The 16,657-nt window shown below is 40.7% G+C and overlaps 1 protein-coding gene across 4 annotated transcripts in view; it reads left to right on the top strand.

Moving 5' to 3' along the window:
• AMER3 (APC membrane recruitment protein 3) overlaps positions 1 to 15,861 on the top strand; it is a 116,295-nt gene extending 100,434 nt beyond the window's left edge. For all 4 annotated transcript variants that reach the window (XR_012787913.1, XM_075569478.1, XM_075569477.1 and 1 more), the window contains one exon: positions 15,463 to 15,861. The gene's annotated coding sequence lies outside the window, so the exon portion shown is untranslated. The remainder of the gene's footprint in view (positions 1 to 15,462) is intronic.
• Positions 15,862 to 16,657: the final 796 nt, after the last annotated feature.

Below are 16,657 nucleotides of genomic sequence, written 5' to 3' on the forward strand. Positions count from 1 at the left end.
ACTCCTTAGCTACCTGGCCCACAGTTAGTTGATGTATTGTACTTTTTTCCATCTTCCATCTATTATTTAGGAAGATAGTTTGGTTTGTCATCAGGGGCTGGCCCTGGACTTTTTGTACCATGCCCCTCTATACAAGTACTATTTTTATATGTGTGATTAAAAGGTTTTTAATCAAATAATCATATCACCTTCACTGATCGATCTGAGTGCATTCAAGGGGGAACCTTTTGTTTGTTTGTTTATTATTATCCTAGTCCTCTTTTGCACCGGTATATGGTCTCAACTACTTGTTTATAATTTACTCATTGTACTTGAGCTGATGCGGGAGCTTCCCTCATTCCTTTCCCCTTCCCTTCTTCCTCCCCTCCCGGATTGTTTGTATCTCATAGTTAGTATCTTTCTCAATTATTAGATCTAAAAAAGTGATACTTTTTATGTTTGACTCTGAAGTTAGCTTGAGATTCAATGAATTGCTATTCAAAATTGTAATGAATTCTGTCAGTTGTGCCTCCGTGCCCTTCCAAATTATCAGTATATCGTCAATATATCGGAGTAACATATCAATGCACTCAATCTATATGACATTCTCATCTGTGAACACATATTCGGCCTCCCACCGTCCCAAGTACAGATTGGCGTATGTAGGGGCACAAGATATGCCCATTACTGTACCCTGGGTTTGGTGGTAGAACACTTCATAAAATATGACGTAGTTGTGTGTTAACACAAACCGCATCAGAACCATAATGAATTTATTATGAGCCACATAGCCACAATTCCTAGTTGATAAATAAAAGTCACAAACTGTTAATCCATTTAAATGTCTAATACTAGAATATAAAGATTCCACATCTAGCGTGACCAATAGAGTGTTTTTGTCAGTTGTTATTCCATTTAATCTTAGAAGTGTATCTTTTGTATCTTGTACATAGGACATTAATGCGATTACAAACGGCCGTAATATTTTATCTAAATAGATACTGCTGTTTTCAGTGAGATTATTATTTCCAGACAATCTAGGTCTGCCTGGTGGTTTATCTTTATTCTTACGGATTTTTGGAAGTGAATAAAATGTGGCTATTGTTGGCTGTTTAATTTGCATAAATTCATATTCATTTTTACTGATGAGTTTCTGATCTTAACAATATGTGTATATCTGAACTGAATATATTTGTGGGATCACATTCTAAGCCCGGTAGGTACTTTTGTCAATCAGAATTCGTTTATTTTCTTTTACATAGTCAATAGTATTGAGAATAACAATATTACCTCCTTTATTGGAGGATTTCATTGTAATTTCTTCATTTGTTGTCAAGTCATTCAGAGCTTCTTTTTCCTTTTTTGTTATATTACATTGAGGAAAATGAATGGGTTTCATTTTGTAAGGAATCGGGGAACACGTCCTTTGTGACGTGTTCCCTCCTTACCTGTCTTATCTCAGACCTCCGCTCTGGCACCAGTGCGTGCACGCACCCCCGCTCTGCTTACAAAACATGCGCACCTCTTCTAGTGTGCCATGGTGCTTAGATCCGCCCCTCGGATGCGCCGCACTTCTCTCACGCGCTGTGCGCACATGTGACGACGTGCACCGCTCCCCAGCTGCGTGGCAAGTATTCAATTAGCCCACTTATCTCCTGCAGCCAATCCTTGCCACCGCGGATGCCGCCCCTCTGCTCTGCCTCCTTTGCTGCTGGTTCCTGTTTCCCATATGTACCCTGTAGTTCCTGTCAGACCTTGCTGAGCATAACCTCTTGTAGCCTTGAGCTCCTACATCCATTGTGCCCTGCTCCTTGTCTTGTGTTTTTCTTGCAGTTAACCCTTCGTGTACCGACCCGGCTTGTCTTTGGAATATCTCTGACTATTGACCCCGGCTTATCCCAAACTCTGCTGATCTCTCCAACCCAGACCACGGCTATACGGACTTCCACAATTCTGTTCTCTCCAACTCCAGACCACGGCTAATGGACTTGGACTATTCTGAACTCTATACTCCAAGACATCGGCAAGTATCGACTAACCCACTCTCTCCAACCCAGACCCGGCTACTTTTGACAATCCGCCTGCCGGGCACGCTTCCGCTGCTGTTGCTGCATGGTTTACTACCTTGCCACCTCAGTACTGTCTTACTCGTGGGCAGCGCTAGCGTTACACATTTTTTCCAGATCTTGTTAAACTAAAAAAACGTTTTATTCAAATGATATCTATACATATATATTTAGGCACTGTACCGTGTATAAGTTTCACTGGATGTGCACTGAGCTCTGTCTGTGTTTCATGTTCTGTCTCTCGTTTTAAATATATATTGAGGAAAAAAGAGAGATCCAGCGCTCCACGGATTTCAAGATAAATGAATTTATTGTGTGGCACAATAAATTCATTTATCTTGAAATCCGTGGAGCGCTGGATCTCTCTTTTTTCCTCAGTGTACATTGGAATTTGCCTGGCAGGTACTTCCTTGAACCAGCAGCACCAGTAAACTGTATGTATTTATTTATATTGTGGTGTGCAGCCTTAAACCCCCTTTACATTGGTATTTAAATATATATTGCCATGCTCAGTAGCACTCCTCTGTGACACTTATATGCTTATATATGTTGTGGTTATTTTGGGGGTTCAATATGAGCTTGTAGGTGTCCTGTATGTTTTCCTGTCTATATAGAAATAACTTTGGAATTGTTGTATATAATCCATAGCACAACATGTACTGATGCAGCGGCCGTTATTTGAACATTTCACGCGTCATGTACATCGGAATCCCGATTTGAAACCGCGGGGTGAATTCCAGCCTCCCCGCACTAAGATGCAAGCGCAGCTAGTGCAGAAAAACGAATTTTAGTGTTCTGTCTTTTAAAAACATGAGATTGACACACTAGCACAGTACTGTACACATTACAATTCATCCATTTTATTGCAAATGAAGAAACAGAATCCATGAAAATCAAACAAAACATCCGCTATAAGCGCGGGTGCCTAGGGCGATTGGCCACGTTCATGCTGCGTGAGGAATAGCAGAGAACTCAAAATCGGCGCCGTGATGTGTTCGAATAACGGCCGCTGCATCAGTATTTTAAACCAAAAATTATTTTGTTGTTTACATCATAGCTGTTGAGTTCAATAATACCAGTTATTCTTAGACTGCAGTTCAGTTAGTTTACAATTTTTTTACAGTCAGTCTAACAACATAAATTTTATATTTTATATTCTATATTACAGTTACTATATTTTTAACTACCACAATTTTTAAACTTTTTAATAAATAAATTGCTAATAAAGATTTATATCATAATTTATGTAAACCAACTTTTTATCAATCTGTAGTTCACATAGTACATGTAACAAAAATACTTTTTAAACACCCATATCTAGTATCATCTGGAGATATTGGTAAACAACAGCTATGATTGGTTAATGCTACAAGTGTTCCTATTGGTTGGAACCACAATGAAGCACTATTTAAAGGAAGCTCAGCACCCTTGTAGTTACAGTGACCCTGACGAAGAGGACCTGTTCCTTGAAACGCGTAGGGATGTATCTACTAATGCTGCTGAAATTGGAGCACCATCGGAGGACACAGAGCTTGTCCGCATCATCCAGCAAGGGAGTGTACATCCTCCCCAACCCATCCCCTGATAGACGGCGCGAGCACACGAACGCGGTGACGTCACAAGCACACGTGACGCGGAAGCGGAGCTGCACCGATCGACGAGGGAAGGAGTCACAGACTGAAAGAAATCTCCTGGCAGGAGAAGGGGACACTGCGGCTGTTCCGGTGGACGCTTTATTACGGATCACCTCACATACTGATGTGCCTTATATCTACTTACGTCTGTAAGTTTTTTTTAACCGTTTTTCTTATCGCATTAAACCTGTCATACTGCACAATGGGTTTTGCGCTTTTTTCTTCTTTTTTTCTTCTTTTTTCTTTTCTCTATAGCTTTTATCTTGGACCTGAGGGTTGGATCCAGTGAAAGAAGCTGCATTATCCATACAATTTCTGACTGGACTCTACATATATACACATCCAGACTTTTTCTTGTGTATATTACTATATATAAACTGATATATTTGTCTCAATTTGTTATTTTAATGTGATAGTAATAGTATCTTTACTTTTGTCCACTGAGGCAAGAGCACTAGCTGAATCAAGTTATACCTTAGTACTGTATATGTAAGAGGTTGTAATATCCTCTTTTTATTACAATTCAATACTCTTTTTGTTTTATCAGCATTCATTGTACTTTTGTATCCATTTGACAAGAGTAATGTACTCCCATTGTTTTGTTGCTTATGCCGTGATTTTTCTGCAACCTATGGGTTTTTTTATGCTTGATTCTAAAAAGTTTCAGATGTTTCAGCAAGCCCCTCTGTCTTTTGTTTCTTGCAATCTATGATATTTCTATCCCTGATTTCCAACGTTTCAGATATAACTGCAAGTTTCTCTGTGTATGGTTTCCCCTGCAATTTATGATGTTTCTGTGACTGATGCTCACCTATTTTTGTCCCCCTGTTGTGTCTAATATTTATTTTGTTCATTCCAATGCTTTTGCTTTAAAGACACATTTCCTCTTTACTGGTTTCTTGGGAAGTTTGGTTTCCCCATGTCTGAAGCTATGGCTCCCACCTTGAAAACTGCCTTGAGCAAAAATTGTGAACACAGTACCACTGATTCTTCTGAGCTTCTCAAAGCAAAGAGAAAGCAAGAAAAAGAAGGGAGGAGGTGTTACAGTGGAAGTTGCAGTAGGAATTAAGGATGACCCTTCAACATCAGGAAAACCTGCGTTAGAAGGGAATAGAGAATTGCTGCAGGATAAGGTGATTCACAGAATCATCCCAGGAATAGTGGAAAAGAAAGAGGATGCCTTTAACCAAGGTAAAAGAGCCCTAACCCAGGCACCTCAAACCGCAGGGAAAGAGATTGATTGCCTCTATGGACGATTAGATAAAGAGCAAGAGGCCAAGACTGCACTACAAAAGTGGCTGTCAACAGCTTTTGCTAAATGCGTTTTACTGGATAAAGGAAAGCACCAGTTGGAGAGTGACATGATGATCATGTCAAGTGAGCTGGAGAATGCATACACCGATGCTGCACAGAACCACAGCTCAGTTGATCACCTTAATACAGCACTGGAGATAACTCTGGGGGAAATTGACATGCTTAATACAGAGATTAAAACCTTTCAAAAGGAATATAACAAGCTTAGAACAGAGATGGAAGCCTCTCTGGAGGAGGGATGTTCTGTGAGAGGCCTTCAATAGTTGTTTTGAAACTATAAACCTAAAGTTAAATAACCTCTCAGTCCAGCCTAGCGAACGAGAGAAGAGACTCCATGAATTATAAGAGGAGAAGATACTATTGATAAAAGAAAAGTCAAGGGTGCAATTGGCACTGGAAGAAGCAGAGAGTGCCTTGGAAAAAGAAAAGGATCAGTTGGAGAATGACAGGGTGATCTTGTCAAGTAAGCTGGAGAAGGCATACGCTGATTCTTCCCTGGACCAGAGTTTCATGGATCAAGTTGGCACAGCGCTGGAAGCATCTAAGAAAAAAGTTCACAGGCTAAATACCGAGCTGGAACACTCTTGCCAGGAAGGCCACGGTCTAAACACAGAGCTGTGTACAGTGAGGGAGGCCTATGAGATGGTCCTGACATAGAGTCAGTAAAGCAAGTGAACCTAAGCCTGAAGGAAGAGGTTATGAATCTGACTAGTCAGGTCAGTGGAGAGACTGAGAAGCTTCACCAAGCCCAAAATGTTAAGAAACAATTGGCCCAGGAAAAGTTAGACATACAGGCAGCACTGCTGAATGCAGAGAGAGTTCTGCAAGAAGAACGTATCTCCCTGGAGCACACCAGCAGAAAATATGCTGCAAGAACTGTGTGTGTGCCAGCAGAATGCCAAGGAGAAACAGGCGGATGCTGAGGAGAAGCAGCGACATCTGCTGGTAGAAAGTATCCATACTACTAACAAAGTAAAAATGCTGAGTACCAAGTGTGTCCCAAGAGAGCAGCATGAGGAGCTGAAGGCTACACTGACCATAACCAGAGCCTCACTGGAGGAGGAGCTAAGAGGCCAGGTAACCCTGTATAAGAGGGAACACGAGATGGTCTAGAAACTGAAGCAAGAGTTAGAGGAGCAGAGACACTGCTCCATTTCTAACAGTCAGTACACCCAGGAGAAAGAAACATGGAAAAGGTAAGCTGCTGAGACCCTACCGAAGGAATTGGCAGACTCCAAGACAATGAAGGATGCATGGAAGCAAGCTCCGAACGATCCCAGTGAAGAGATGAAGGCCCTAAGAGGAGGAATGCAGGATGCACTCAAGCAAGGGTCTCTCGCCAAGGAGTTGAAATTGTAGCAAAGCCTAAAAATGGATGAGCTAAAGCTAAAGCTGGCAGCTGAACACACATCCCAGCAACTCACAGCGCTGCAGGCATAGATCGCTGAGCTCAAGATACAGCTCGCCAAAAAGGAAGTGAGAGAGGAGGTATCCGTCTGTCAAGTGGCCGACCTGACACTGTACTATGAGGTCAAAATGGCAAATGCCTTCGAATTGCTGGACCACACAGCCCTTGAGAAGATCCGGCTGCAGTTAGAGCTGGAAAAGGCCTGGAAGGAGTACCAGCAGCTGCAGGTTAGAAATAAGGAAAAGGAAACCAATTTAAGCCTTGCTTTGAGTCAGCTGGGAGATGTAGAATCGCAACTCAACTCCAAAGAAACTGAACTGGCGACTGCATTGAGTGGGAAAAGAAATGCTGAAGGACAGCTTCAAGAACTGAAGACTCAAATAGCTGGTCTTATATGCTCATTAAGTGATACCATGAAATGGCAGTCACAAAAAGAAACCACGGAGAGAGAACCCAAAGTCCCCACTGACTCATATGGAGAGTCTGATGCACCCGTGCCTGATGCCCATTTTCCTGATGTCCATGCCCTGCATTTAAGTTGGACACAACTGTCTGGAGGTTCCTTGCAGCACCCGATGTGCCGTTTGCTGGTTCCTGCACCATCGCGGTGAAGACAATTATTTTGCCTGCTGACAAACCACTAGAGGGGGGTCACCCTAAGTCCACCTTAAATTGGCGTCTCCGGGAGGAGCCTGGAGGATCATCCGGAGAATGCTTGAGAGGGGGGAGTAATGTCAGTGTCTCCTAGACATCCTGCTCCCAGACAAAGTTCTTTTCTCTGTCTATCGGGTGTGCTGCTGCTTTCTGGCTGCTCTGGGATTCCTCTGTCTGTCTGTCTGTCTTCTTGTTACTCCTGTTCTCTGTCCTTATAGTTTCCTTTTTCTCCTTGCCTTTGTTTTGTGTCAGACTCCTATGCCAATGCTTCTGCCTCTGATCTGTTCCTATACCAGTCCTGTTCTGTATTTGAGTCCTGTTCCTATTAAAGGCCCTTGCTATTAAACTAGATTGCCCCAATCTGTTTCCTGCTACCAAGTACCAGACCTGTCCCTGCTCCCTAGTTTCAGTTCCTGCTCCACTGCCCAGTTCCTGCTCCCCTGTCCTGCTCCCCTTCCTGTTACCGAACCCCGCGTGTGACCCCGACATTCCTGCTTGCCGCCTGCCTCCGACCTCTGCGTGTGACCCCGGCATTCCTGTTTGCAACCTGACACCGACCTCAGCCCGTGACCCCAACAATCTTTGCCTGCTCCTGCTGTGCCGGCCACTGAGCTCATACCTGCTAAAGGAGTCCCCTGTGACACATTATCAGAAAAGAATAATAAAAACGTGGCTAACGTCACCATTAAAAGGTCTGTATCAATGTAAGATTTGTAAGGCCTGTCAGTATATACAAACTATGAAAACTTTTAACAATCATGATCATTCTAAAACGTATGACATTAGAGACTTTATAAACTGCAGAACATATAATGTAATCTATCTCATAGAATGCCAGATATGTCGGTAAAACAATACGGGAACCAAGACGTAGAGTATTAGAACATATCAATTCTATTACCAACAATTATACATACCAGTTGTACGACATGTGAACTTTGCACATGATGGTGATGTCAAGTGCCTACGTCTTTGCGGCAAAGAGCATATAAAAAATAATCTAAGGGGAGTTAACATTGATTTAAAACTACTCAAAAAAGAGGCAGAATGGATTTACCATTTAAAAACAAGAAGTCCATCAGGACTCAACAAGGGTTTTACCTTTAAACCATTCATTTAATAAACTGGAATATATGTTTTGATCTCTCCATATTGGATGATCCATATTCGTTGAAGGATAATTGCAGAATATAGAGTTCTCATTAATGGGAAAAATTATATCAACTGCTCAATATGTCTAATGGAATATTATCCTACATGTCATCAATAAGTACCACCTGCTAAGCCCACAATTTTGATCCAAAGTTGGACCATGAGATAGATATATGCTCTTTATGAAGGTGTATATTGTGACTAATAGGTATTAACACCTATGTCCATTGTCCACTCCTTAATGTTCAATCAAGAGATAACATTAGATATGCCTGACCTACAGTATGAAAGGACTCTCCCATTTTTTACTATCTTTACCTGATTCATTTCACTTGCTACAGTACCTCACTTTTGGCATGGATATGTCTAGCTGGCAAGATGAGGCTATAAATGTGTTCAGTAAAACATCACAGGGTACATCAGACACAAACCAAGACATTGTCAACTACTTCTGTAATATCTCTAGACTCCTGCGGACCCAATCACAAGTCTGGTGGGAGATTACAAGTCTGCAAAGTTATCTTGACTCTAATATGATCCCACGTGGACTTAGATTGAAATTGTGTCCTGCGTATTACATCACTTCACAGGACTTCATTAAAAAGTGGGAAGATACCCTATCCAAATGCTCTAATAAGCTTATGAATCTCCTCATTGACCATAAGAAATCTAGGTTAGATGTCACCAATAAAGAACTAGATGACAATCTCAAAGACCTGAGTAAGTACAATCAATTACAGGACTTTGAAGAAATGGAGAAAAAACTAGAGCTTAATATGATCAAATTCAGGCAAGAGCTAAAGGATAGGAAACACACTAAGTTCCTTAGAGATACCAACGATTACGAACAAGGCACTATCTATAGGTATCCAACTAGATCTAGGAGGAGGGGCAATTATTCTGATTATTCCTCATCCGAATCAGACGCCTCTGATGGTGAACAAATTGGTTCTAGACCAACGGGCCAAAATAAAGGGAGAGGGAGTAAGGCCACCAAAGACACACAGGTTGGTTTTTTAGCCCAGGCTCTCCAAAACACAAAACCAGAAGGGGAAAAAAGAAGCCTAAGAACAAAGAAAAATACCTAACCCACCCAATAGTGACCAACACAAGTATAGATAACGATGCCTTGCAAGTTTTCAACCTGTCCAGCCATTCTTTCAGTGAGGTACAACTTGATCTGCTAAGGAAGGGTCTCTCCTTTTCCCCCACATCTGACTTTAATTTATTCGAGTGGGTAAAGGATTTAAACCTCTTTGGCAGGCGGTTATTGTTACACTGGCGACACACTTTATTCGAGCTCGGCTAGTCCCACGAATTCGGGTATACCCGGGTGTATTGAGGTTTGTGACTGTTTTCTGCCCGAGTGCATTGAGTTATTTTCCAAGCAGGGATTGAAGCATTTTATTCCAGCTGGCTGCAATACTGCACAATATATATATATATACTGCATTACAATTCATGAATTTATGCCATCTGGTAGACACGCGAAGCATTGCAGCCTATTAAATCCTAATCATTATCATTTAACAGATCAGCCGCCCATCAGCCAGGCATGAACCCAGGCTGGGAAGGCAAATGCAACGGGGCTTGTCAGAGGTGAGGAGCGGCGCATTCCAGGTATCTGCCAGGTACATACCGGGTATTTGCTCGAATAAAGTGTGTCGGTGCAGTACACAAATTCTACTCTAAACGCGCTAACGATAATCCTAATGCACTCACTGACGATTTGCAGGTACAGGAAAGACAGGATGTGGCTGATTTATGTCAGTTGTTTGACCAAAATATCCAGGCAAATTGTGATATAACTGGACCCTTCACCCATCTCAAGACCAAGAGTCATTTTACCCCACCCGCTAGTATATGTCCAGCCGTTGACTTATTCATTACTTGTGTCACTAGGGACCTAGTAGCTGAACCTAGACACTATAAGTCCAACAATAATCTAACCCGTGACGAGAGGACTGGCCTGAAAGATCTCATGTCTAATAAAACTTATATCATTAAACCATCTGATAAAGGTGGAAACATCGTTATCCAAGACACAGAAGCCTATGTCAGAGAGAACATGAGACTTCTCAGCGATAAAGATTGTTATGAGACTCTCGAGTGCAGTCCAACATCCCAATATAAATCAGAACTGTTAAACATCTTACAGGATGCCCTGGATATGGACATGATAAGCCGCAACGAGTTTGATTTTATGTACCCTAAGTCACTCACTGTGGCGACGTTTTACACCTTACCTAAGGTACATAAACGGTTAGAGTCCCCACCTGGACGTCCAATTGTTTCGGGCAACAACTGTCTATCTGAAGGCAGCAGTATATACCTTGACATGGTCCTAAGGAACTTTCTCATCAGTCTCCCATCGTATGTCCAAGATACGAAAGATAACTCTCAAGAGACTGAACGGTATACATGTTACATCTGAGACCATCCTCGTGAGTTTAGATGTAGAGTCATTATATACTTCCATCATCCACGAGAATGGTCTCACCGATGTCAAATATTTTCTAACGACAAGGGACAGTAGGTTTAATAGACACAATTTATTTGTGCTAGATCTACTATCTTATGTTCTAACCCACAATTACTTCATTTTCGATGGTCTGTATTACCACCAGACCCAGGGTACGGCTATGGGCACAGCTTGTGCCCCTACATATGCCTACATATGCCAATCTGTACCTGGGCTGGTGGGAGCGTACCCACGTCTTCAATGAGGAACTATCTATGTATACTGACCACGTCTCCATGTGGATCAGATACATAGATGATATCTTGCTTCTATGGGAAGCCCCCTTGGAACTTCTCCATGAATTTGTGTGGTATCTGAATACCAATACGCTAAACTTGTGGTTAACGACAGTGCTGAGTAAAACATCTATTACCTTCCTAGACCTAAACATATATGTTGATGGTGATAAGAACGTCCAAACCAAGGTCTTTAGGAAAAGCACAGACACGAACAGCTTTTTGCTGGCTCAAAGCCAGCATCCTAAGAGCCTCATAGCGGGCATACCTATGGGGCAGTATCTCCGCCTCCGGAGAAACTGCTCGACAATTGGAGAATTCATTATTCAATCAAAAGAACTTCTATCAAGATTCCTCAGCCGTGGGTACAATATTAAGACATTGAATAAAGCTTACTACCGGGCACTGCACAGTGAGAGAGATTCTCTTCTGACTGGTAAAAAAGAAAAATCCAAAGACAACACTATCAGAGTCATAGGCACCTTTAATAAAAGATGGTGGGCGATTAAGAAGATCTTCGCTAGACATTGGCATCCCTCTAAAAGGGATGTTTCGCTGTCAGGGCTGTAAAGCGTGTAAATACATCAATGTTGCCAAAGTATTCACCGTACAATATTGTGTTGACAGTTTCATCAATTGTCGGACCACCAACGTTGTCTATCTCATCACATGTAATTGTGGTAAGAGATATGTCAGCAAGACAACTAGACAGCTTCGCAGACGTGTTCTGGAACATATAAACTCTATCAAACACTCTGCAGAAACATCAGTTGCGAGACATGTCTCACAATTTCACCATGGCAACATTGATGCTATCAAGTTCATGGGCATTTATCAGCTTAAATGTCCCGTGAGAGGTGATAACACTGACCAATCTCGGCTTCGTATCGAAGCAGAATGGATTTATAAATTAAAAACAAGGAGCCCTAATGGTCTTAATGAAGGGTTTACTTTCACACCATTTATTTAATCTGAGTTATCTTGGTCTGATCCCTTTATTTATTTATTACCATTAAGTATGTTAACCCATTATGTTCCCTCGTCCTGACCAGTTTTGCCACTTTCCGTGTCAACAGTTTTGGTAGTCAGTCTTCTGGTATTGAATGATATTACTTTATTATTATTTGTTATCCCATTAATCAGTGACTATAATACTGCAGCGTTCAGTAACGTGTGCATACACTTGGGGTCTAGTACTATTACAGCATGCTAGAATAAATTACTTATACCTAGGATGTATGCATTTATAGTTTCATTCATTTTTTAACTCTTTATAAGTCCTCTGTTCATCACTGCATTTTTGTGACACATTGCTCTGCACTATACAATAGGGGGGTCCTTTATCCACTTTGCATGCACCAGTGGCATGCTATGACCATGATGTTAGAATCAGCATCTTTTCTCTGGCTGTCCTCATGGCCAGTACCGTAGATTATGCCTCTATAATTAACATAGAGGCATAGGATCTGCTTAGGGGTGGCTGTTTATTACTAACAGTCCACTTCTGCGCATTAGACGTTCCTATACTGGTTCGCGCAATCTGTATATGCTTGGACTAAAAAATTCTAAGTCCACGCGCATGTGCAGTACTCGGTGTATGCGGGTACGTCGATAGAACGGCATTATAAGTCACTAAAATGCTCTGGAACGTCTCCAATAACGGCCCCATCAAGGTAACATGTATAACATTATACTGTTAATTTGTTTTAAGAGTATGTGACTTGATAAATGTGCCGTTGTGGACGCGAAGGCGGCACGCATGCGCAATAGCTGCAAACAATCGATTTTGCAATTATGGTACCGGCAGGGTATAAAAATGCTGTTTTCACTCCCCTTAGCAAAACTTGTCCCTGAAGAAGCTCCTTTGCTGGAGGGAAACGCGCGTTGGACGCGCAATGTTGTCAGTCTCCTACTTGGAGCTGTTTTAATGTAGTGTTTATAGGTCCTGGGTCAGTGTGTACAGTTCCTGACACTTGGCTAATTTGAGTCCAGTGTTTATATGCCAGTGAGTCTTTGCCTTCACCTCCTACCTAGTGCACCATGCACCTCTGCAGTACATGTGCTTGAGATTAATCACCTTTTGCTGCTGTGAGTGTTAGCTCTTCACTCATAGTTTATGCACCTATTAAACTTATGCTATGATTTATAGAGGTGTATAATACTATATCACTAGACTAGGAGGGCTGGTTACTCATTTACCAATTTCATATAGTCTCGCTGGCTAATTTAAACTCACCATCTGGTCTGTTAGCTGACCCAGAGGGGATCATACCCTGACTTATAGCATCATATGCCACCTATATCCCACCTTCATTAGTAGGGCAATTGGGATAGTAAGCTATATTTATGTGTTGACATAGATGTTCGATATTTTTTATTTAATCCATTTTTAACTCACGTTACACAATTCCACGGTAATATATGTTTTAAGTAATTACTCAATAAAAGTAAATTTTTACACCTAGTGGTGTGCAGTTAAGTGAATTCTCTGAGGGCCACAATCACCCTGTGTCCCCTCCTCCTTTTTCTAATAGGTATTAACACCTATATCCATTCTCCATTCCTTAATGTTCAATCAAGAGATAACATTAGATATGCCTGATCTACAGTATGAAGGGACTCTCCCATTTTTTACGATCTTTACCTGAGTCATTTCACTAATATAAAAGTGTAATTATATGTGTGCAGAAGATTCTGAAAATATAAACTTATAATTAAACAAAACTAATATTGATCAATCAATATGCTTTTTAATATGATTTTATTGTATAGGAGCTCATTGTGCATGCACTACAACATAGACATATTTGCTGGAGTGGCATGGTGCGCGCAGCAGTAGATTGCTCCATAGCGATTGTAAACAGTATTTATAGCCTGTAAATGGGCTCCGTTACATACCATTCCCCTGACGAAGTTCCGTAGAGGGAAGAAACGTGTGGGATGTAGTGACATGGTGACGTCACATAACGTGGTGCTGTTCTGAGCTTGCTGCTGTGGAAGAAAGCGGTATGCCGAGCAATTCAGATGATACATTCAAGCCAAGTACTTTCATTATATTGTTGGTGTTTAGACACATTGTTGAATTTATCTTATAACTATCAAGCATAGTGAGCATAGTCAAATTAGGCAGTGATGTTGGAGCTGCGCTGTCTAGGTACAGAATTTACTGTATATTTTAGGTTAGATATTATTAGGGCTGCAGTCATATGGTTATTCCTCTTGCTGATTATTATAGGACAACACTGTTAACTTCTCATCAGTCTAAAGTAAAATTAAGCAGTGATGTTGGAGCTGTGCTGTCTAATAAACAGCATTTTTATGGCAGTTTAGAGAACTCAGTGTTGTGTGATCAATAATATACGAGTAATTCAGTGTTGTCTGATCAATAATATACTAGTAACCTTTACACCAGCATTATAATTGAAGGATATGTATATTAAATTGGTTCAGAGTACTAATATGCAACTTAATTGCTGTTGTTGACATAAAAGCAACCATTGTTCAATATGCTGCATTTGAATATCATCTCATTATTCATCTGAATTGTAATCCAATCCTATATAAGGTTTAATAGAATGTATTATTCCCTGTAAAGTAAACAGATTCATACCTCTCACAGCAAGTTCAAATAAGAGCCAACAGCACCACGTATTTGTATTTTTAATATTGATATTTTATTCCCTTATCACTTTAGCACTTCATACTATCACATAAGCATATACAATGTAAAAACAGGATTAGTTTGGTGTGCACCAAGGCAATGCACTTTCTGTAGGGGACTTGCTGACGCTGCATCAGTTAATCCTCTAATTTGCAAATAATAAAAAATATACATCAAACAAATATGTTGCATTATTTTAATAAGCAAACAAGTCTCTTATTATTCTTATTTTGTGTTTTATTTGTGCAACATATTGCACAGCGCAGAACAATGTGGGAGAGGACGATAATATTGTAAGACCAAAGAGTAGATCTATGTTAAGACAAATTGAGACAACAGGAATGAGGTCCCTGCCCCAGAGAGCTTACGATCTAGGCACGTTTAGTGTTTTAAATTGCTTTATTAGGAAGGTAAACCACCTATAGTACAGAGAATATCTATTCAAATTTATTTGAGTAATCACAGGAATATTTACTTTGTAATTAACTCATCTTAACAACAAATGTTGAACGTTTTTTACTGCCAGAATAAATCGAAACCATATTGCCATTGTTTCCTATTTTATGAGCTTAGTGAACCTGCCACCATTAAAACATTACTTAATATGAAAAATCATCAAGGGTCTTTTTTTGTTCATTATGTAGGATTCTTGTCCGTTTAAAACAAAAAATGCAACCATTTGATCTTATTAGATTACATCACATGAAACTATTTGAGAATTAATGTCATATGTGACTGGAGGGTCAGAGTTACAAATCAGAGAATCATATATTTACATCATTCCCTTTAAGTAATATCTTAATAAATACTGTATAATTTGTATTATTTTTGTTGCAGGTGTAACATTGACAAACAAGAACTGCTGCATGTGAGAAAAAGCAAATAAAGTAAAAATGTGGTGAACTACAAAACAGAAAAAGAAGCTCTTTGTGGGCCATGCAAAATTGACCCGTGGTTTCACGCAAAATAATTCAGAAACATTTTTAAATGTCATTAAAATATGCAACATACCTGTACATCCATCCCTAAAATATGACAGATTCCATTTAGTACCCTTGGAAGGCAGAATGTTCAGGTGTCGATGAAGGTTTGGGGGAATATGCAAGTCAATGTGTAGTTACTATGTAACTACTAAACAAATAGGTAGCGCTATATCCTAAAGTGTAGGCAGCCTATGATATATCCCTGAACCCCAGTCAGGTATCAAACAGTGCAAAAATTATATATCAATGGCGCTCTGCACTAGTAAAATATAAACATATAATATATAGTAATGGAAATATACAACCAGTGGCGTGGATGTTTCTCCTGGGAATGGATGTTCCACATGTGATGGGAAAACATGTAAGGAAAAAGAAATCACAACATAGTGTAATACTGTGAGACATACATACAAACATATAACATAAGACGGACGCTGGGAACAACAAGTGACCAATTACAAACACATTTAATAAAGCATATCATTAAAAATACATAAAATACATAAAATAAAAACTGTTAGGGCACTCCAACTCAGGTGGGGGTACCTGCTTACCAAAAGTAAGAAGGTATCAGGCAGTGGATATATAAGAGTATCCCCTCTATGGATGGCTGCTGCTGCACCGGACTGCTGGGCTCACATGTGTGTTGTTAGCCGTGGATAGTGCTTGCTCCCTCTGTTTGTAGCATAAGCCTCTGTGCGCCCTGGACACGGAAGATTCTTCCTGCTCAGCTGTTGAAAGCGCGCCAAACGGGGCTGTAGTGAACGCGGATGGATATCCGCCCGGATTCGGCAGCCGACGGGCATCTGCTAGCAGGTTCCAAGGGGGACAGGATTCACCACCGAGTCTGGAGGACCTCTTAGAAACACCCTACGCGTTTCGAAAGTCTAGCTTTCTTCCTCAGGGGTAAACGTAGTATAAAAAAGTAGTCCCTGTATGTCCCGATATATATAGTCCCGGATTAAAGGTGCAGTACATCAGAATAGACTTGCTCATGCGCAGATGTGTACTTTGGGACTATCAGCGTCTCGAACAAGAACATATATACA

Source organism: Ascaphus truei, chromosome 14, assembly GCF_040206685.1.
Source record: "Ascaphus truei isolate aAscTru1 chromosome 14, aAscTru1.hap1, whole genome shotgun sequence".
Lineage (NCBI taxonomy): Eukaryota > Metazoa > Chordata > Amphibia > Anura > Ascaphidae > Ascaphus > Ascaphus truei.